At 44.5% G+C, this 24,031-nt stretch overlaps 1 pseudogene; it reads left to right on the top strand.

Moving 5' to 3' along the window:
* The first annotated feature begins 19,732 nt into the window (after nt 1-19,732).
* LOC148522846 (5S ribosomal RNA) lies at nt 19,733-19,851 on the top strand (annotated as a pseudogene).
* Nucleotides 19,852-24,031: the final 4,180 nt, after the last annotated feature.

Below are 24,031 nucleotides of genomic sequence, written 5' to 3'. Positions count from 1 at the left end.
ATATATTGCCGACATTCCAAGGTGGACCTTTTCTTCAAAGTGCTGTACAGGGACATGTATCAGGAATGACAATATAATGCATTGGATTGTTTGAGGGAGGCGGGGCCCAAAACCGGTATCTTGCCTAGGGACCTATGAGATCTAAATCCGGCTCTGCATTCACGTCTAACTTGCACTTACCGTACTTGCCCTATTCCTGCCACCCTTCTTTCTCTTGCTTTGCCTCTCAATGCATAAGGAGATACAATGTCAACAATATGGTAAAAATTATAGATGGATGTATGACCAATCGCATATGCAGTATGGAAATGCAATATTATTTGCAAAAATACAGATGTACATCCAAATCTTAGAAAGCTTCAGAATGTTTTAAAATATACATTTTAGTGATGATTTTACTCTTGAAATGTTTGGATATGAGTGTGTGTAGTAGGTTTAGATTTCATTTCCAGCCTCTGATGTTGATTTGACCAGTGACGATCACTACCAGGCGTAGAGCTCTAGAGAAACACAGGAGTGGAGCATGATTTTCAGAACCGGTTTTCTCTCCTCTTTCCTATGGGGCAGTATGTAAGGAAATTTACATGAGAAATGTCCTGCTGCAAAAGCCATTTCATCTCCATTGTTTCAGCAAAGCAGCTGTCATTTGTGCAACATGAAGCCTTGGTAGTTGCATGATGCTAATTTTTTTGAGGGACAATTTTTCTACAATGAGCTCTCCCGCTTCTAACAGAAATCTCTTTATGGCAATAGCTCCAGGGAGTTCCACAGCCTGCCAAAGCAAACAAAAGCTTACTGCTGTAACTGAGCATGTCTGTGTCCGTAATATGGCATGAAGTACAGAGAACACAGCTTCCAATCTGCGTATAGTTAACACCTGGTAGAATGCCTTCTGGAAATTAATCAAGATATCAATCAATTTCTGACAATAACATTTCTACTATTTGATGCCATAAATAGAACAGCTATTGTTTCCACTACTAATACTATATTACATTTCAATAATGACCTCACTGATTGCTTGCATAAAGCGTGAGGGTGCATGGCTAAAGCCAGGGGCCCACTTCCATTAAGAAACAAGCAGAAGGGGCAGAACAAGTACCGTTTGATCTATAAACAGGAAGTTGCCCACAGAGGAGACAATTCATCCAGATTAGTCACCGCTGCTGGTCTGTAGAATGTAGTTGATTGTTGGTTTATACAAAAGAAAAACAAAACATTTTTTTTACTAAGCAAACTTAAAATCATGTCATAGGGGACACGATATTACCTGGAGGAGATAAGATAAACAGGTGCACTCAGATGGAGACTCAGGATATAATTGGAGTCGTAAATGTGTGAGGTAAAGAAGTTCATGATCTCATGATGAGAGGATTATTCGGCCAAGGTTAAGAGGACAATCAATAGTAAACATTGTCTGAAATGTCAACACAATATAAGATATAGAATAGACAAGACTGCTACAATGACCATAATAATATTATCAGGAACAGACTCTGAAAACAATTCTGTACTAGAGTATTTTTCTCTGTTACATTTTTAAATGGGCCAAGTTCTACATTATTCTGTGATAGCAGCTACTAATACTTTTAGTTTACCATTTAAAGTACATTTATTATCATTTTTAGAGGGGAAGGAAATATTTTTTTCAGTGGGATGTGCTTTCCAATAAATAAACTGTTGGATGAGCACTGCTAGACATCTTCTGATTTCGAAGGGAAGTAAGCTTGATGTGTCTTTCATCTAATGCACTAAGTTTCCTTGGTCGACCACTGCGTCTACGATCCTCAACGTTGTCCGTTTCTTTGTGCTTCTTCAAAAGAGCTTGAAAAGCACATCTTGAAACCTCAGTCTGCTTTGAAATTTTTGCCTAGGTGAGACCTTGCTGATGCAATATAACTATCTTGTGTTTTGTTGCTGTGCTTAATCTTGTCTTGGTGTATGACCTGTGACAGGAAACAGTTTTCCACAACCTCACCTTTATAGCAGAATTTGTATGTTCCTCACCCAGTTTTAAGTCTCCTACATAGCTTTTTCTGTTTCAATTAATGACTGTGTTTCAACCTACATATGAAAATGATGATCATTATCACCTGTTTGGTATGATTGGTTAATCATACACCTGACTATAAACTAGGGGTGTTCACTGGCCACGTTTTTTGTTTTGTGTTTTGGTTTTGGATCTGGATCTTTCTTCTTGTTTTGGATCTGGATTGGTTTTGCCAAAACCACCCTTCCGTGTTTTGGGTTCTGGATTTTGTGTTTTGGATTGGTATTTTTTTGGAAAAAATCATAAAAACAGCTAAAATCACAGAATTTGTGAGTTTTTCTGTTCCTATGCTATTATTAACCTCAATAACATTAATTTCCACTCATTTCCAGTCTATTCTGAACACCTCACAATATTGTTTTTAGTCCAAAAGGTTGCACTGAGGTAGCTGGATGACTATGCTAAGCAACACGAGTGGGTGGCACAAACACGTGGCCCATCTAGGAGTGACACTGCAGTGGCAGACAGGATGGCAGTTTGAAAAACTAGGCCCCAAACAGTACATAATGCAAAGAAAAAAAAGAGGTGCAAGATGGAATTGTCCTTGGGAACTCCCACCCACCCTTATGTTGTATAAACAGGACATGCACACTTTAACAAACCAATCATTTCAGCGCCAGGGTCTGCCAAACAACTGTGGCTGAAATTATTGGTTCGTTTGGGCCCCCAGAAAATAAACTGGCAATTAATCTGTCCCTGCACAAACTGGCTCTACGGAGGCAAGATGTCGTCCTCATCCTCCTCATCCACCGATTCCTCACCCTCTTCAGTGTTGTATACATCCTCATCCTCACAGAGTATTAATTCGTCCCTGCTGGAATCCACCACCACAGGTCCCTCTGTACTTTCTGGAGGCTGGTCTCCATGGAAGAATTGATAATTCAATTTGATGAACATCATCTTCTCCACATTTTGTGGAAGCAACCTCCTACGCCTTTCGCTGACAAGGTTCCCGGCTGCACTATGCACTCTTTCGGAGTACACACTGGAGGGGGGGCAACTTAGGTAAAATAGAGCTAGTTTGTACAGGGGCCTCCAAATTGCCTCTTTTTCCTGCCAGTACAGGTACGGACTGTCTGACATGCCTACTTGGATGCTGTCACCAATGTAATCCTCCACCATTCTGTCAATGGTGACAGTATCATATGCAGAGACAGTAGACATGTCAGAAATTGTTGCCAGGTCCTTCAGTCCGGACCAGATGTTCAAACTTGGTCCTGTCTGCCCTGCATCACTGCCAGTGGGTTGCTAAGGATACCAGAGTTGTTTCCTGGCAACCAAAGTTGCAGGAGAAAATGAAGAAGAAGTTTGACATGTCACTTTCCGCTTCAGCTGACAGTGTTTTCACCAGCAGGTCTTTGCACTTCTGCAGGCTTGTGTCGGCCAGAAAGAGAGACACCACATAGGCTTTAAACCTAGGATTGAGCACGGTGGCCAAAATGTAGTGGTCTGATTTCAACAGATTGAACACACTCGAATCCAGGCAAAGCGAATGAAGGGCTTCATCCACAAGTCCCACATACCGAGCAGAATCACTCCATCTTAGCTCCTCTTTCACCTTCTCCAACTGCTTCTGCAAAAGCCTGATGAGGGGAATGACCTGACTCAAGCTGGCAGTGTCTGAACTGACTTCATGTGTGGCAAGTTCGAAGGGGTGGAGAACCTTGCACAACATGGAAATCATTCTCCACTGCACTTGAGTCAGGTGCATACCCCCTCCTTTGCCTATGTCATAGGTGGATGTATAGGCTTGAATGGTCTTTTTCTGCTCCTCCATCCTCTGAAGCACATAGAGGGTTGAGTTCCACTGCGTCACAACCTCTTGCTTCAGGTGATGGCAGGGCAGGTTCAAGAGTGTTTGCTGGTGCTCCAATCTTCGGCACACAGTCGCTGAATGGTGAAAGTGGGCAGAAATTTTTCAGGCCACCCAAAGCGTCTCCTGCACGCCCCTATAGTTTTTCAGAAAATTCTGCACCACCAAATGTATTGTGTGAGCAAAACATGGGACGTGCTGGAATTTGCCCAGATGTAATGCCTGCACAATATTGGTGGCGTTGTCTGATATCACAAATCCCCAGGAGAGTCAAAGGGGCATATCCAATTAGCCTCGGGGTTTACCCCGCGGCTAATTATCGTGCTGGTTGGAATTCAATTAGCGGGGATTGCACGCGTGGGTGTCCCCGAGACCCCGCGCGTGAGTCCCCGCTGTCGGGCTTTACCTCGCACCTCATGTAGGTGCAAGGTAAAATCTGCATGAAGCCGCTCTAGACGGCATTGCGCGAGAGGCAATAACACACTGTTTCTGCATTTCTCACGGAAACAGTGTGTTCCCGCGCACGAGAGCCAATTTAACAGCGCAGGGAAAAAGCTATTTTATTGAATAGCTTAACCCCACGCCGCGGGACTTTCAAGCCTCAATTACTCGCGGGAGAAGTCTCGCGGGTAATTGGATATGCCCCTAAGTTGGGTAAGCCATTGGGCGATGATTTCCCACAGTTTCTCTAAGAGGTTGTTGGCGATGTGCCCCTTACTGAAACCGGTGATACACAGCGTAGCCTGCCTTGGAATGAGCTGGCATTTCTGAGATGCTGCTACTGGTGACACTGCTGTTGTTGCTGCTGCATAAGGCGATACATCTGCCCAGTGGGCTGTCACAGTCATATAGTCCTTAGTCTGCCCTGTTCCACTTGTCCACATTTCCGTGGATAAGTGGACATTGGGTACAACTGCATTTTTTAGGACACTGAGGACACTTTTTCTGACGTCTCTGTACATTCTCTGTATCACCTGCCTAGTGAAGTGGAATCTAGATGGGATTTGGTACCAGGGACACACTACCTCCATCAATTGTCTAAATCCCACTGCACCAATGGCGGGCACCGGACGCAATTCTAACATCAACATAGCTGTCAAGGCCTCAGTTATCTGCTTTGCTTCAGGATGACTGCTGTTGTACTCCATCCTCCTCGCTAAGGACTGTTGAAGGGTCAATTGCTTAGTAAAAGAAGTAGTGGTGTTCCTACTTCCTCTCTGGGATGATGAACGACTCCCATCAGCAACAGCAGCATGGTAGCAGTTGGCATAGCAATGCAGGATCCTCCTGAGGAATCCCAGATAGGAGAGTCAGTCATGCCAGTGACATGGCCTGCAGGACTACTTCCGATCCTGACTGAGGAGGAAATTGATGAGGAGGGAGTTGACGGTGTGGTTTGCAGGCACTTGGATGCAACAGGAAAAAGTGATTTAGGTGTCCCTGGACTGCTTACAGTCTTAGCCACAGTTTCTGAACTTGACAGTAACTTTTTATGAACGCACTGCAGGTGATGTATAGGGGAGGATGTTCCTAGGTGGTTTATGTCCCTACCCCTACTTATTTCACCTTTACATATTTTACATATGGCAAGACAGTTGTTCGGATTTGGATAGAAATATTTCCAGACCAAAGGGGTGGAATGTTTGGTCTTCTGCCCAGGCATGATCGTGATGGGTTTTTTCATCCCACAGACAACTGTCTCCCCTAGAGCCTGATTTAAACAAACCACATCACCATCAGAATCCTCCTCGCCAACTTCCTCCTCAGCGCCAGTTACACCAATATCCCCTTCCTGTTGTAACATCTTCAATTTGAATATCAGCAAGTGGACTGTGGGTGTTCCTTCCAGCACTTGCAGAGGGCGTGCAAATGGTGGAAGGAGCCATCTCTTCCCGTCCAGTGTTGGGAAGGTCAGACATCGCAACTGTCACCACACTTGGACTCTCCATGGGGATTTGTGATATCTTCTTAGAATTAGAAAGCACAGTTCTTTGCTGTGCTTTTGCCAGCTTAACTCGTTTGATTTTTGAAGCGGGAGGAGGGCTTCCATCGTCATGTGAAGCTGAACCACTAGTCATGAACATAGGGGAGGACTTTAGCCATTCCTTGCCACTTCATGTCGTAAATGGCATATTGGCAAGTTTACTTTTCTCCTCAGATGATTTAAATTTATTTTTTAAGGTAATTTTCCTGAACTGCCATTTGGGATTTTATATGCCCTCTACTATGACATTGGGCATCGGCCTTGGCAGACAACGTTGATGGCATTTCATTTTCTAGGAGGAAGTGGTTCTTGATCTTTCCCTATTTTATTTTTATCTGACAAATTTTTGTCCAACATTTATGTGATATTGATGCACGTGCGGCTAAGGCGCACACAAACACAGAAAGATATTTTTTTCAGGCACTTTGGGGGTTACATCACCCTTCAACAGACGAGCCAGCCGGCCCTTTACTTATGACACAGGCTAACGCTTGCCGCTACTTTGTTGATGCACATGTGGCTACAGTGCACACAAGTCACAAACACAGAAAAATGTATATATTTTTTTTTTGGAGCGCACTTTGGGGGTTGCACAACCCTTCCAAAGACGAGCCAGCTGGCCCTTTACTTATGACACAGGCGCACGCTTGTTGCAACTTTGTTGATGCACGTTCGGCTACAGCTCACACAAACAGAAAAATATTTTTTTTGCACTTGTGGGGAGCATCCCTGATGGACAGAGCACCCCCTGGACAACACTACAGCACCCCTTTAGGACTATAGCCTTTATGGGACACTGCACACAAGTCACAAACACAGACAAAAATATTTTTAAATTTTTTTGGAGTGCACTTTGGGGGTTGCACAACCCTTCAACAGATGAGCCAGCTGGCCCTTGATTTAAGACACAGGCGCATGCTTTGCGCTGCTACTTTGTTGAAGCATGTGCGGCTACAGCGCACACAGACAGAAGAAAGAATTGTTTTTTTTGCACTTGAGGGGAGCACCCCTGATGGACAGAGCACCCCCTGGACAACACTACAGCACCTCTTTAGGACTACAGCCTTTATGGGACACTGCACACAAGTCACAAAAACAGAATATTTTTTTTTCCGGCACTTTGGGGGTTACACCACCCTTCAACAGACGAGCCAACCAGCCCTTGATTTATGACACAGGTGCACACTTGGCACTGCTACTTTGTTGATGCAAGTGCGGCTACACCGCACACAAACAGAAAAAAAATAATTGTTTTTTTTTGCACTTGGGGGGAGCACCCCTGATGGACAGAGCATCCTCTGGACAACACTACAGCACCCCTTTAGGACTACAAACTTTATGGGACACTGCACCACACAGCCCAGCCAGCCCATATGGACTTTGGAGTGGACACAACCCCTATGGACAACAGACTGCACCACACAGCCCAGCCAGCCCGTATGGACTTTGGAGTGGACACAGCCCCTATGGACAACAGACTGCACAACACAGCCTAGCCAGCCCCTATGGACTTTGGAGTGGACACAGGGCCTGATTCACAGTTGGGAATAGAGAGAGATATCTCTCTCAACTGATCATCTTGGTGAAACCATGCTGCACTGCAGGTGGGGCAGATTTAAAATATGCAGAGAGATGTAGATTTGGGAGGGAGGTGTCCAAACCATACTTGCCTACTTTTGAAACCTAGTTTGAGGGAGATTATAAATGGTAGTAGAATGTGGTGCGTGTAGTGTCGGTGAGGGGGCGTGACCAGCTCCGCCCAAAGGGCGTGGTTAGATCCACCTATTAGCACATCTATTGCCACTCGGGTGTGTTCTGCAGTGAAAGGTGAATACTGTAGTACTATATTATTACCAGTTAATTATATAGCATGCAGTTTGAAGCTAAAAACTCAATTTCAAAATCTACCTTATAATGACTTTTATTCTATGAATTTCATGCAATAGGTTGGATTTGTGTATTTATATGTTTTAAGGTTAAAATGTGTCCTTGCTGATGACAATTTGTATGTTGTGGGTCCTGCTGGGCATAGTGTGTATATGTGAGAATGTCTAGGGACTGAATATTCTGAGAACAATATAGTCACTGCATTGCAATGGGCACAATAAACATCAAGTAATTGTTGGGCAAAGGCTGCATGTACAATATAATAAAATGTTAATATATATATTTAATATAGGCAGGCTATCACAGTGAATTCCTCTAAGGGCCCTTCTGCTGCAAGAAGGTGGAAATGAGAGGGTGTGTGACATAATGGGATACATTACCACCTTGTCACAGACCCTCTCTTTTCCACCTTCTTGCAGTCATTGCTGAACTGACTGTTATTAAAGACAGCTAACAATTCTGCAGGAGTTTATTATGTTGTAATTGGCTATTTAACACCACATACAGCAAGTGAGACTATATGTTAAAGAGGGAACAGCCACCTAGCAGAGAAGAGCAGTAACTAGCCAGCCCTCATTCTCCCGAGTCCCTACAGTACTTACATTTAGTTCTTAATAGAGCTTGTACTTGTGCTGGCCACTGTGTGAGGAGACACGCTGCTGCCGCTTGTCGCTGGCACCAGGATCCGGTGGGGAGGTAACTGCGTGCTGGGCTAGGCGGCCACCGCTATCCACTATCCCGCGGTGGTCGGCCTATTAGTATTCAGTGAAATGATGTCACGCGGCTTGACATCCCCAAGCTAGGTCCCGCCCCTGTCGCATCCATACTCGCGCATGCGCAGTCTGTAATTTCTACGGGGCAGTATGGAAACTGGGGGATTCTGTTTGCTTTCCGGGGTAGCGAGAGCTCCCACCTTAAGTCGGAAGGCTCCCGCGGAAATCGGGAGGGTAGGAAAGTATGGTCCAAACTAACATCTAAAGTGCAGTGTAATAATAAAGCTGTGCAGCATTTGTGAGCTACATACAAAAGCAGCCAGTATTTACCCTACATGCAAAAAAGAGAAAAAAGTATTTACACCCCTTGCATTGCAACATGGTTTGCCCAGGTACACAGTTAAGTGCTGTCTCTCTCTCTCTGGGCCTGATTCAGACCCGGACGCAGGTGGCCGTTCGTTCGTAGTCAGATGGTGTTGTCCAACCACGCATGCGTCGGTGTAACAGTGCGCATGTGCGTACGTCTGATTGCGGTCATTTTTCAGTCGATCGTAGACACAGCGAACAAGAAGTGACATGTCAAATGTGATTAACAGAACTGTCCGTTTTGGGGTGGTGATGGGGTGGAGATGGAAAAACGCAGGCGTGTCGAGGCATTTTTTGGGCGTACATAAATTATCTTATGCGAGCGCCAAATGTGACAGAACAAGTGATACGTCACTGTCTCATACAATTTCCATTAAGACTGCTCGCTCAGCTTGTGGTCTGGCATAGTCTACCGCAATGACGATGGTCTCTTCGTACTTGCCTGGGCTCATCGATGGTGTAGCGATTTATCAATTGAGGCCACAAAAACAATCATCTTTTAATTGCAAAACTGCTTGTAAGGTGTTTAGGAAATAGACCTTTTTTAGTAGCTAAAAACCGAACGCAGGTGAACTACTCAGCTGCTAATTTCTGGGTCATACAATCAATTAGCTAACAAATGTTTTTTTTGGGGGGCGGCTTTTAAAATATTTGTAAGTGTTTCTTTTTTAAGGAAACAATATTGTACGCATGTTTGTTTTTTTCATAATTTTTTTGAGGACAAGAAACTAATCGTCCTTTTGTTTTTTGCTAAGTGTTAATTAAAACTCATAAATTGTTTTTAACCCTTGTTTTTTAAAAAAAAAATTAAATGTTTCTATTTCCGTTGTATTGTTTCTAAGTTTGTTTGAGGGATTACCTTTTAACCAGTTTTGGAATAAATCAACAATAGAATTTTGCCGATTTTGATCATAATTTTATTAAATGATTGTGTCCATTTTTGGTATTTTTTTTTTTCCATAAACATATTTATTTTAAGGTAAAAAATTTTCAAAATGATTTGGGCCACACACACACAAAATAAGTGGCATTTGAACTAAAAAAAAAAAAAAAAAAAGAACAATTCACAAGAAAGGAGAGGGAGGTTGTTGTCATGAAGGAATATGGGGCAAACACAGAGATGGATTGTGGGGTAATTAGCCAGTGCTGTCATCGCCTTTTAGGCCGTTTGGCCGGGGGTTGGAGGGAGCCGGAACGGGGCCGGGAGCTCCTTTGGCTGGCCTGGCTAGAGGCAGAAGTTGTGGCCTCCGGACTAGGCATAGGGCTAGGCACATTTGGAGGGATGTCTGTTGTTGTGCCAGAGGTGGAGGGTCCTGATGTTCCGGCAGGAAGGGAGGCCCGGCTCCAACATGTGCTGGCGAACGTGCTGCTCCAGGTCATTTGCAATTCTCACGTTGGCCGCAGTATTTTCCGCCAGGGCATTTGCAATTCTCACGTTGGCCGCAGTATTCTCCTCCAGGGCGTCAACCGCCCGTAGCAGATTGACGTCCATCCTCAGCAGAATCTCGGTGTGCTGATCCGTTTTAACATTGAGATCAGTGAGGAGGGCCACTGCCTGCGAGGGGGAATGCCCTGGACTGTTTGTCGCAGGGTCCCCAGCTGGATCTACTGCTTCCTCCCCTGCAGAGCCAGAAGAAATTCTGCGGCCAAAGCTCACCTCTGGAACAGACTCATCCGCCTGTGTCTCTGTGAGAAAAAAGAGAAAAGAGTAAAATTATAATCTAGATATTTTACAAAACATATTTCTGAGTTGTTAACATTACAACATTTACCTGGGGCAACATGAGGAGCCGCAAAGTCTGGCATGGCGGTATCCATGTTCGACACGCCCAACACCTCCTCATCCTGCACACACCCCTGTGCCAGCTCCTCCAAATCCGTGAGCTCAAGTGACACAGGGGTGGGACCCCCACCTGTCCCCCCTGCATGCCTAGCCCTATTAGCCAGTTTTTGTTTAAGCCGATATTTGAAGTCGCTCCATCTGTTGGTTAAAAAGTTGGCATTATTACTGCAGTATTTGGACCTGTAAACACTTTTTAGTCAAATGTAGTTTTTACATACCGGCGTTTGACCTCCCGGGTTGAACATTCAAACACATCCACCCCATTGACAGCACTGGCTATGTCGTCCCACAGTTTCCATCTCTGGGTTGCACCCATATTCCTTGGTACCTGTGCCAGGTTGTCGTTGCACATTTGCACCAAAACCTCCATCTCCTTCCTTGTGAATTGTGGCTGCCTTTTTTTTTTGGCCCTAGTTTGCCTACTAGGCCCAACAGCCTCTTCCATGGCATCCTCCACACCTTTTTTTTAAATGGTTTAAAATTTTTTAATGTAAAATGTTTCAAAATGTAATGTTAAACATAAGCATTTTCCCTTAAAAAAGCAAATATTCACATGGCGCCTCTTGGCTAGTACTTAGCTGCTCTGTACTCATTGTGTTTTTTCTCAATGCAGCAGACCAATTTGGGCCTTCAGTGACGTTTTTATACATGCATCAGCATTATTCGGCCGCATCATTCATTGTGCGCTCCTATTGTCCGTCCTTAATTTGAGCTGGAAAATGTAGACTATTTATGGCTCGGTGTGACTCCATTCGAGGTGGCATTTTTGGATTGTTGGAGGTATTTCGTTGTAGAGTGTTTTGTTGTTTGGTTGGTGGAACGTGCAGGAGTTTTTTTTTATTTTTTGAAGGAGCGTTTTTTTACTTTCTTTGTTTAAGTTAGCATTTTTGAGTATTTTTATTTGCTATTTTTATTTATATTTTTGAGTAAGTATTTCAATAAATCCCATAAACATTTATTAATAAATTGTGGATACATTTTTATATTGTTTTTTTTTTTTTTTAAAGTTATTTTGGCTGGAACCCAAGTGACCTTTTATAACTTTTTGATATTTGTCTGTTTTTGGTAAGTGTTTTTGGTTTTATTAATTAACAAATTTGATGTGTTGGTCTTAGCATATGTTTCGCTAAGTAATGTGTGCTTGTTCTGTGTAAAATCATGTCTTAACTCTAAATGTAGCGTACTGTTTTGCGAACTAATGTGTGCTTGTTCTGTGTAAAATCATGTCTTAACTCTAAATGTAGCGTACTATTTTGCAAACTAATGTGTGCTTGTTCTGTGTAAAATCATGTCTTAACTGTAAATGTAGCGTACTATTTTGCGAACTAATGTGTGCTTGTTCTGTGTAAAATCATGTCTTAACTCTAAATGTAGCGTACTATTTTGTGAACTGTGTGCTTGTTCTGTGTAAAATCATGTCTTAACTCTAAATGTAGCGTACTATTTTGCGAACTAATGTGTGCTTGTTCTGTGTAAAATCATGTCTTAACTGTAAATGTAGCGTACTATTTTGCGAACTAATGTGTGCTTGTTCTGTGTAAAATCATGTCTTAACTGTAAATGTAGCGTACTATTTTGCGAACTAATGTGTGCTTGTTCTGTGTAAAATCATGTCTTAACTCTAAATGTAGCATACTATTTTGTGAACTAATGTGTGCTCCCTTCTCTAAATTTTAGAAAACTATATTTGGTTTAATTCCTAGTTTATAAAATTAATATTAAAAATATTTTCTACTTTTGAAATGTAGTTGGATTTTCCCATGACACGACCCAGGCCTGTAAGAATCTTTGGTTTTCTTTGAAAAGATAAGTATATTTTTCTTAACACATTTGTCTAAAACAATAACTACCTGGCTTAACATTTCAGGTTGATGTTGGTCGTATTATATTGGCCATGGTTCCGGAACCCGACCAACCTCAACTTCGTCCCAGGCATAGGCCTCGTAGGCGTGCAAGGCCCCAGATATATAGAACACGTGTCACCCTTTTTGGAATGCCAGATGATGAGGTGTTAAGGCGCTACTGTCTACCGCCAATAATCATCATAGACACTCTCTCATTAATAGAGAGTGATCTTGAACGGCAAATTGACAGTCCTACAGCAATACCACCACTTACGCAATTAATGTTGGTGTTACATTTTTGTGCCTCAGGATCCTTTCAAACCACCGTGGGAATAGTCACAGGAATCTCCAAATCCTCCTTTTCAAGGATCCTGAAGGCAGTGATGGATGCACTCTTTAAACACCTCCATCATTTTATTAAAATGCCATTGGATATGGGTTCCCTTAATGTGGTGAAGGATCAATTTTACCAAATTGCTGGCTTCCCACACATCATAGGGGTTGTGGATGGCACTCACATACCACTTCAGCCTCCAGCAAGGCTGGAGGCAATTTTTAGGAACCGCAAGCACTTTCATTCAATGAATGTAATGGTGGTATGTGATGCCTCCCTCCAGATCCTGTCCCTGAATGCCAAATTCCCAGGCAGTGCACATGATTCCTTCGTCATCTGGCAAGCAGGGATTTGACACAAATTAAACAACCTACAAGCTGGTGATGTGTGGCTTCTGGGTAAGTTGACACCTTCTGTTGAAACCAATGCAAAGCTTGGTACACAATGGTCCTGATGTTGTTTTTTATATTTTCACAGGAGACAGTGGTTACCCTTGCACGCCCTGGCTGCTCACTCCTTATTTGGTTCCCACACCAGGGCCACAAAGACAGTATAATTCCGCACTTACAGCCACCAGGCAGGTGGTGAAGCACTGTATCGGCCTTTTAAAAGGCCGATTCAGATGCCTCCACCGCTCTGGTGGCAACCTCATGTATTTGCCGGCTATGGTTTCGAAAATTGTGGTCCTGTGTGGGATATTTCACAACATCGCCATAAGGAGTGGTGTCCCAATGCAGCCAGAGGATGCCTTGCCTGAGGACGGCCCCCCCGAGGTTGGTCAGAGGTCAATATGTGGGGGGGCCATACGCGATCAAATTGTTGCAAGATTTTTTAGGTAATTATTTCCACAAATTAATTTAATTGACACAATGTAGACATGTAATATTTTAATGTAGACTTTTAACTTTTTTTTGTTTTTGTTTTATTCCCTAAAATGACCATAAAAATCCATGCATACTACCTGATCAACACAAATGACTTTATGTGGACACATTGGATATAACTTCGGGAACAATGATTTCTTCTCCTCATTTGTGGATTCATGTTGGCATGCTACTTCTTCAAACAGTTCCTGATTTTTTATTTTTTGGGGGGGATTTTGGTGTTGTTTGGACTTTTGTGTGTGTTTTCAATGTGTGAATTTATTTTGTCAATTCACCTGGTGTTTATTATTTGTGTGCAATAAATTTATTTTTTTCGTTAACCAACCATTTCCTTCGTAAATTACAACCAAGTGTAACCTGTTCAAAAAAAATGCGAACTTGCTTAATGCCTAATACTGTAATTTCTTAATTTCTAAACTTTTGTACCCTGCTTTGTTGCTAAAAACAAACACCAAAGGTATTATGGTGAATCAGTATGTTTTCAATTCTAGGCCTAAGCAGGTAGCTTTAATTTTTACATTACCCCAAAAAATAATTATTCGATTTTTGATGTTAATTCTACAAACCTATTGGTATTGTTATGTATTTAATGTGCAAGTTTACATACTTACTTGACCTTTCTACAAACAAATTTACATTACTTAAAAACACAGGGACAAATAGTAGACTTATGTAAGGTTCAACAATATAAGATTTACAGACAAGGAATGAGACTTAAATAATTCAAAATAAACTTTATTATTATTTTTTTAATTTTTGGTAAAGAAAAAAACTTAGTGGCGCAGGATCGCCAAAAGGTGGTCCAATGCCACCAGCATGGCAATGACATGGCCCCGGAGATCAAGCAATCCGGCAGCAATTGCCTCGTTACGCCTCTGGTCCTCTGTGAGGAAAAAAAATGTGTGGCTTACTAAAATGACACCTGCATTTAGATTTTAAAAACCCACAAAAAATTCTGCCTATACAAAAAACAAACATCAGTTACAAAAACATGTCCAAAAAAAAGGAATGCAAAACGAAAAGATTTAAAACAAATAAGGGCCCAAAAAGAAGAAAAAAAAAACAAAACATATGCATTAAACCTAAGCAAAACTACAACATTTGTTGGTACCATAAACAAGAAAGACACAAGTGTGGGTGTTTGTACATGTGTCATATGTGTAAGGGGAAAACATCCTTGACATTGTTTCACAAAGATATATATAAAAAACATTTGAACTACTTTACTATTTTGAACTGCACAGGCAAAAGGACAACATCAACCAAAATAAAAAATTATAAAAAAAACAGTTTAAAATGTAAACATACCGGTCACACTGCTGACTGGGCCTGGAGCCCCGAATTCCTCCTCATCTGAGGTGGGCCAGTGGCTCATGGAAGGAGGAGGGGTAATGTTTGAGGAAGTGGAGGGTGAGGAAAAGAGAGGGGGGGTTTGAGGGGAGGGGGAAGTTGGAGGGATGGTAATGTGAGGAGAGGGAGGGGACTGAGGGACGGCAAGGTCTGGGGTGGAGGGGGAATTTGGGGAAGAGTGGGCAGGGGATGGGAGTGGGAGATAGGGGACGAGCCACACGTCGGCGCCGTCTGACTCTCCGCTCTGCCCCTAAATGATGGAGAAAAACATTTTTAATTACAAATTTCCTATATATTTTTTTTTTTGCAAAAAAAAACAAAACAAAACAACAGGTCTATACTGTAAACATGCACACGCAGGTATGATAAAAAAAAAATTATTTTAAAAAAACCAGGGCTATACTGTAAACATGCACATGCAGGTATGTCCAAAATAAACAAACAGGGCTATACTGTAAACATGCACACGCAGGTATGAGAAAAAAACAAAAATATAAACATACACAGAAACACTTACTTTGCCCAATCCGGCAATGCAAAAGGTCCAGCAGGCGTGGGGATCTGCGCCTCAGATCCGACCACCTGCGTTCCAGCTGTCCGATATTTCGGCGACAGCCGAGGGAACGCAGGCGGCGGCGCACCTCCGCATAGGCCCTCCGCTTGCGGAGATTGGTGATGGGGGGCGGATGGTTTGTAATGTGCTCGTCCATCACCTCAGTGAGGATCATTAGTTCGCGCCTACAGAAAGCGTTGGCTCTCATGATGGCAGTGATTTTTTTTACACAAAACAGTTTTAATAAAGGTCCTAGAAAAAATTTGATTGGCTAATGTACTTTGTAAATTAACAGGAACCATTCTATTGGTTATTGTATGAGTCATGTGACCTACACCCTCACAAATATAATGTGAGTTATCATATGCTTGATGCAGTGACATGCGTAAGCTAATTTAAATATAAAAATTAAACTAGTAAATCTGCCTATAAAAAAAAACGCAAAAGATTAGTAGCATTCAAACAAACTTTTAATTTAGAAAAACCATCCCCTTGGTCAAACCGTACGTATTCTGCGGAAGAAATGACACACACTAACAAGAATAAAGTTTATTGACATTGAAAAAAAAACAGGATTGCAAACATGTGAATAACAATTAAGGTAATTAATATAGTGATTGCCATTAATCGATTCAAGTATGTTTGCAGAATGAAATAGCAGGCAATCGAAAACTGACAGGGCCACTTCCGGAATCGACTTGTGCGAGCGTTCCCTGCAACCAAAGAGGAGACGGACGCTCGGTATTTTGAACGTTCGCTAGCTAGAGGAGGGGTTGGGAGAATATGGGGCGGAAGGTTAGCTACGAGCGAACATACGAGCAAGCGCTTGCATTTAAATATTTCCGCTCGTAAGGTGGACGAGCGATCGGCCACTTGCGTCCGGGTGTGAATCAGGCCCTCTATTCCCAACTCTGAATCAGGCCCACAGCCCCTATGGACAACAGCAGCACAACATGACACAGCCCAGCTAGCCCCTATGGACTGTGGAGTGGACACAGCCCTTATGGACAACAGCAGCACAACTCCCACCCTCCCTCTTCACTGTCCACAGCCAGAGTGAAAAATGGCGCCGACACGGGGACCTTTTATAGAATCCAAAACCTGCAACATCCGACAGTGGGATGATGACGTTTTGCCTCGATTTCACATCCGAGTCAGGCGGGAAAACTCGAACCTGACTCGGATCCGGCTCGGATCTGGGGGGCTCGGGGGGGTTTGGATTTCATAAATCCGAACCCACTCATCCCTACTATAAACCTACAAAATCCCTGACTTTATGCAAGTGTACCTAGAAGAATTGATGCTGTTTTGAAGGCAAAAGGTGGTCACACCAAATATTGATTTAATTTCTCTTGTGTTCATTCACTTCGCATTTTGTTAATTGATAAAAATAAACTATTAACACTTTGCAGCATTTTTTTCCACACCTGCCTAAAACCTTAGCACAGTGTATATGCAATACCCCCAAACCAGCAATGTTTTCTCCAGCGTGGAAGGGATTAAATGGCCAGGAGTTAGGACCCTGCTGATCCCCTGGAGGTGGTTCTGCCAGCCTTAAGGAGGGAAACTAGAGATAGGCTGTTGGGGTGGAGCTAGAGAAGCCCAGTGAGTCCTGCACAAGACTAAGGAGCAGCATTCTGTGAGGAGAGACTGAGCTTCTGGGCACACGTGGTGCCTGAGGAGAGCTGCAGTAGTGATAGGAGCTGCACTACCTGTGAGGATCCCCAGAGACATGCTGGCCTATGCTGATAGCTGACAGAGGAAAGAGCCTCCTGCAGAGTCTGACAATTGTAACTGCCAGCACCAGAAAGACAGTGAGTAACCTATGCAAGAACTGACACTGAGTGACCACATAGAGAAGAGAGCTCTAGAGCTGATTGTTTCTGCAACAAGGACAATCCCAGTGCACACAAGTGCAGGACAGAACGATTCCAGTGTGTCAGTGTACCTGCTGCATCAGTGAGAGCTACCCAGGTACAGCAGCAAGCTATATTGTACCCATTGCAGTGTGGGAGACATAATCATACTGCTAACACCAGTCTACCACAGTATTTGTTCTGAGTGACCACATTTACAGGGACAGCACCCCTGCATCTCAGTATACAGTGATTACCTGCACCTCCTTTGTATTTTTCTCCTTCATCCACTAGGGGACACTGGAGTTCAAGACAGTGGGGTATAGACGGTGGTAGAACAGAGCCTGGCACTTTAAATAATTTAGAAGTGTGACTGGCTCCTCCCCCTCTATGCCCCATCAGCCCCAGTTTTTAGAATGTGCCCGAGGGAGGCCGGTAGCACATTAGGCTGCCTCCAGCCCTTTTCATATATTTTTATCTTTTGTTTTATAAACAAGCATTGAGGACAGGCAGACTGCTTGCTGTCACAGTCTGCCTGCTATGGGGGAGCCTCCGGGAAGGGGACCGCCACGGCTACTGCACCCTGTGCCCGGTGACCCTGAGGAGGGGGCATCAGCAGATGGAGTCATCGGACCCTGCGAGGACCCGCCACTGCTGACACCGGCATGTGTCCAGGTTCCTCGCCGCGCCCTTAGCCCAGCATCCCGACCGCAGCAGCCCGTAAGTATATCCCACCACTCCTGACTAGCTGGAGCGGTGGGCCAAAACGCTGTGCTCAGGCTGCGCCGGTGCTTGTTTGAAGAAGCACTGACGCTGGCTATCACAGCGCTATGTCTGCCTAGGAAAACATAGCGCTTGTAGTGCAGAGTCCCCGTTAGCGAGACGGGGGTGTTTTACCGCCATTAATGTGGTGTTGGGGGCGGGGTTTAGCGGCGACACGGCCAAGGCCAAAATGCTGGCTTAAGGACAGCGCGTGCTGTGCGGCGGTCAGAGCTAATAAGCACAGCTGCGCCTTTGTACGGGCTCCCCCCTCAGTACTCTGCACTCTGAGGTTAGTAAGCGGCTCACTGTGATAACGCCGCTTCCCTGTACAATGCTCTGGAACATCCTGCCTGAGCAATGCCAGCAGTCAGTTCCAACACAGGTGGGCAAGCGCTGACTCTCCCCCCGCTCGGGAGAGAAGCTGGAAGACACGACCCGCCGCAGCTGAAATCGGCTGAGTCCGGGTCTCCTGCCCCTTTCCCACAATGTGCTGTATGACAGCTCAACAGCATGGCTGTTAGTATGCTGACAACGGTGAAGTCTCCTTGCAACGCGCACCCTCCTGCCCTGTATGCTGCGTTGTCATTTACAGGGAAGTGCCGGCGCTGTTGCAGTACTAGTACAGGGAGGAGGCTTTCCGGAAATACTCTGTGGTTGGCGTGTACTCCACGTGCTACAGACATTTCAGTATGTGGACTAGGCATAATGCACCACCATAGCTATTAGCAGCTCTCCTCATTTACTAACAGGAGGAGACGCTGCGTTACGCAGCTCCTGGCTGTGCTGAGCAACTTTACATGCCCGCTCCTCCAAATGCTTATTTAGCCCCCCTCGCTTGTGTAGGAGCCATGATCGCTCCTCCCGTGTTATCGACTGCGGGGGCAAGTAGCGCTGTGTTGACTGGAGTATATCAGTTGCACACAGAGCGTGGTAATTCAGGAATGCAACAGCGGCCCCTGCTTCCCTCTTATGGGCAGCAGTATCTACCTGCACACAAGCAGTATAGCTTAGTGCACTAGCTGCAGCAGGGAGTGCTTTAGCGCTGGTCTCCTACGCGACCCCTCCCTTGTTGGGAGTGCTTCAGCAAATAATAAGGGATGTCTGTTACTGTATGACAGGAGTATTCCCGGCTAAATGCCCTGTGCTGACGGGACACGGTCCCGCCATTTTGCCAGACAGTGTAATGGTTAGAGTTACTGCCTCACAGCAATGAGGTCATGGGTTCTCTTCCCACCATGGTCCTAGCTGTGTGGAGTTTGCAAGCGCCCGGGTGTTACCCCCTGTCAGGCTTCCCCTTGGCTCTATAACAAAGGGCACCTGGCTTAACCTAATTGAAGATATATAGTACTTGTATTAGTCATTGTTCTGGTGCTGGGGCCAAAACTTATGGTTATAGCTTACCCGTAACCAGGGTTAGCACATTATTGCGTCCCATCCCCAGGCTTATGCCTCACATTGGCTGCCTTAAAAAGGGGCAGTACTCTTCCCATGCAGCCTACGGCCACATCACCCTGAACACGCTCTATCTTGTCTGATCTTGGAAGCTAAGCAGAGTCAGGCCTGGTTAGTACTTGGATGGGAGACCGCCTGGGAATACCAGGTGCTGTAGGCTTATATAGGTGCCAGCACATATACTACATTATAGGCTGGTTTTAAAACCTTCCAGTTCTGTATAGTGCTAGCTACTGTGAATAGCTAGTTGTTAGCAGAATGGGAACTAGCCTAAACCCTTGTTTGCACTATAACACCGCATTATGCGGTTCTGAGAGGGGTCAGTTACTCAGCCGGTGCACATTCCCAGCTAGAAGCGCTGAGCTGACGGGACACAGTGCCGCCATTGCAGCACAGGGTATTACCCACTGTCAGACTTCCCCTTGGCTCTTTAACAAAGGGGGCCTAGCTTAATCTAATGGCCTGATATCATCAGGCCCGCTGAGAGCCACGGCGGGCCCGGGTAATAGGGGGGACGTGGCCTAATCGCATCTGTGAGGGAGGTAGGGGAGGCGGAGCCGGACCCGGGCCCCTCAGGAAGCCCGGGCCCTGGTAATCTGTACCCGCTCCCCCCACTCTCGGCACCCCTGGATATCATAGCCTGTGAAGGTTACCCCATGGTGTACTAGCTACTCTGCCTAAACTGAGATCATCTTTTTGATTCTCCCTTCGAAGAACAGGTTCATCTGGAGCTAAAATAGCTCACCTGAAGCACGCACGCACGCTCCTAACATATAAGGCGAGTACACCAGTAACAGAAGTCCCAGGATCGACACCAGTCTGGAACAGCACGCTGCTAACAAAACTTGCCCCTATGCCGTATCAGAATGACGGCCACTCGCGACACATGAGCAGTCTCCCGACGTGGTGGTAAGCCACGTGTGTGTGTGTGTATATATATATATAAAATATATGTATGATATGTATGTATGTGTATATATTGTATTTTATTGTATTTTATACCAGCCCTGCTTTAGAATATATACATGCTGGAGTGAATTTGTCCTTCAATGACGCTAATTACGCTCATGTTCTATTTTAAATATTATCGTCACCTACTAAACTTGTATGTAGGTACACGTATGCATATGTGGATATCGCTTCTTATCCTTACCATAACATACTAGCATAATTAAAGATGCTGCGATTGGAGGCTGGACGCTCTTGATGTGGTAGTTGGTACAATGACTCCGCTTTACACTATCCCTCCCTAGGTATTGGATTGTGTGTGTGTGTGTATATGAATATATATATTATGTTTATACTTCCACACTCATTAGGTTTACCTATTATTCCATGGATGGGTAGCCGTCTCGGTTTACCAGAAACTGTAGGCTATATCCATACCTATTATATGGTGGCTCTATAAACTAGCGTCACATTATGCAGCTTACATAGTGATAGTCACAATTCCCTGGGCATTGCTTCCAGTATGGACCCTATACATGTCCTGGGGCCTTCTTGTATGTACACACATGTATATAAAGATAGGTACTTACACCCTCCGGGGTTTATAGTCTGGTTCCCTTTAGTCTATATCTACGGCGCCCCGTTCGGGTGACCTATTATCATTACAACTACAGTGGTGCACTTGTATTAATATTTCCGAATAATTGGGAAAAACCTGTTTTTTGTTTAACCCTAACTGGGGTTATCACCTCTGATATATCCCTTCTTACTTGGGATAACCAACGCAGTCTATGTCTAAGTACAGGTACCCTTCTCAGTATCTATTCCGGTACTCCATATTTTTCTCGCATATAAAATGAGTCTCAAAAGGGCCCTTAGGTACAATTCATACCATGAGGCCGTGGGCCGCAAGCAGAACAGGCTCAATTTAGAGTCCTGTTCTACGACCTTCTTGTCTCCACTAACATTTTACTAGTTTCCACAGTAATTTCTACTGCACTTCTCCAGACTGAAGTCCGTGCTGTGGAGCACTGGTCTTAGCCCACTGAAGCTACTCTCTACTCCTAATGTGGCGGGTTGCTGAGTGATAAAAAAGGTCAGTGACATTCTACATAGCGTCCAGAGGGCTTCTGGTCACTCACAGGTAAGAGCTTACCACACTAATGCCTCAGAAGATGCTCCTATTTCAGGCAACCTGATATTCATAACGTTAATCTCCCTTACGCAGCCTAGCTGAAGTCCTAGCAGCCATCTGCTCTTTTAATCAGTTGGCTCTACACTTTAGAGTTTCCCTGGTGTGTGGGTGCATTGTTTGAACATTGAGATTAGCGACATTATTCTACTAGAATCTGTTGGGGTTATGGACCAAAGCGCATCTCTGGGCTAGTGCACATTTTTACATAAGTGTGACAGTCACTATGTTCCATGCAGGGGCCTGGTTGGGTTTTCCTGATCAGTATCTGTTGATATTTTTATCACACTGGTAGGTACCTGACAGGTACTTTCATGGTTGTCCTGCTGCCCTGGCCTTGCTGTGTGGGATGCTTCCCTATATTGGTAGCTCTCCCTGGGTGGGATTACATTCGTGCTCCTTTACTGCTAAGTTCCTGGTTGTTTTCGTACTATGTTCAGGGCTGGCAGTTAGTACTGACTATGCACTTCCATCAGGTTGGAAGTTGTGTCTTTTTATCCCCATTTTCAGTATGGGTTGTACTGCTGTCTGACCCTCTAAAAGGAACTGTAGTCTCCATCCTCTCGTATTCAACTCTGCCTCATGCCCCATGGGATCTCCACTTGTTGGAGACTTCTATGGTCACTGGTTCACAACTTTGTTATAGTTGGACTTCAAGGATCATTCAGAGCGACTGTTCGGTCTTGTCTTTGACCTCCCAGCATACTCTTTGTTGGTAGTCTGTGGACAGGATCAACTTTGTATCTGTTGATTGGTATTGTCATACTTCTATCTAGACGATTATGACCAGCGGTGCTGGGATTCTGCTGTCTGCAGCTGTTGCAGATTCCTGTGTAGACTCTAGTACGGTTCACGAGTTCTTCTCGTTTTCTGCCCTTCTCCTATGGATTCTTGTTGGGGCTCTCTGCTACCAACTGTCTGGTTTGGTCTATTTTCAGCCGCTTCTCAACTGTGGTTGTTTTCTCGCCAGCCGTTCTGTTCCTTTTGGCTTCCGCTGTGCGTACATTGTGGAAGTTCTTCTGTGACTGTCTTCTGAGGAGTAGTGTTTGTCTACTATGCTCTATGACACTTGATCCTCTGCCTCTTCTGGGTCTATTGTTCTTGGCGGTCCCTGTTTCGGTTTGGCCGAGGGGTCAGCAAGTTCTCCGCGCTTCCCACCCAGGAGTTTGGCTTTGGGACGTCCCCACTGTCTTGAACTCCAGTGTCCCCTAGTGGATGAAGGAGAAAACAGGATTTTGGTACTTACCGATAAATCCCTTTCTCCAATTCTACAGGGGACACTGGATGCCCGCCCAGCGCTGCGTACCTGCCGTTTTGTTGGGTTCATTCTATGGTTGTGTGACTGCATGGTTCCCTGTTATGGGTTCCACTGTTCTCCTTCAGTCGGTCTTGTTCCGTTCTGTGGTCTTCTCCTTCTCCTCGTTTTTTCTGTTGTCCTCCGTCTCCTCTCGGGCTCAGTTCTTAAACTGGGGCTGATGGGGCACAGGGTGGGAGGAGCCAGTCACACTTCTAAATTATTTAAAATGCCAGGCTCTGCTCTACCACCGTCTATACCCCACTGTCTTGAACTCCAGTGTCCCACGTGGAATCGGAGAAAGGGATTTATCAGTAAGTACCAAAGTCCTGTTATGTGCACTGACAAGAGCCTGTACAGGGAAGATTAAGTGACAATACCTCAAGGACACACAGAGAGGGTCATTGTGCTCCTTATTGCCAATTTGCAGTAAGACCTTACACCAGAACAGTTGGGTGTAATTATACTCAGAGACAGTGTATTGTAATGCGCTTAGTGGTACTGATACATTAAACTAGAATTATTCATTGCCAGTTAGTAATAGCAAATGTGAAACAGGTATTATAAATGTCATATTGAGCAAGTTATAGTGAGCTTTGGAAAGTGATCATAAGTTAATTCAAGTAACTGTATATATTTTTGGTATTGTCGTATCCTTGCATACTTTTACCTTTACTCCGAAAAGTACAAGCATAATAAAATTCATGTCACTCTCCCCAAAGTGTGTTTTCTCTGCTGGGTTCTGGGGGGGTCTCCTGTCTCTCTGTTGTGATAGGAGGAGCCTGAAAGAGGAACTGCACTAATCTATGCCCAAGCAGGTTCCAGAAGAAAAGCTGGTACGATCCACTCACTGACATCCCACCAAATTGGGGTGCTACATTTTGGCATCTACGAACAGGATCGACC

This window comes from Taudactylus pleione, unplaced genomic scaffold, assembly GCF_031769625.1.
Source record: "Taudactylus pleione unplaced genomic scaffold, aTauple2 ptg000138l, whole genome shotgun sequence".
NCBI lineage: Eukaryota > Metazoa > Chordata > Amphibia > Anura > Myobatrachidae > Taudactylus > Taudactylus pleione.
Note: the sequence above shows the minus strand (reverse complement) of the source record. Positions and strands in the feature narration are given on the sequence as shown.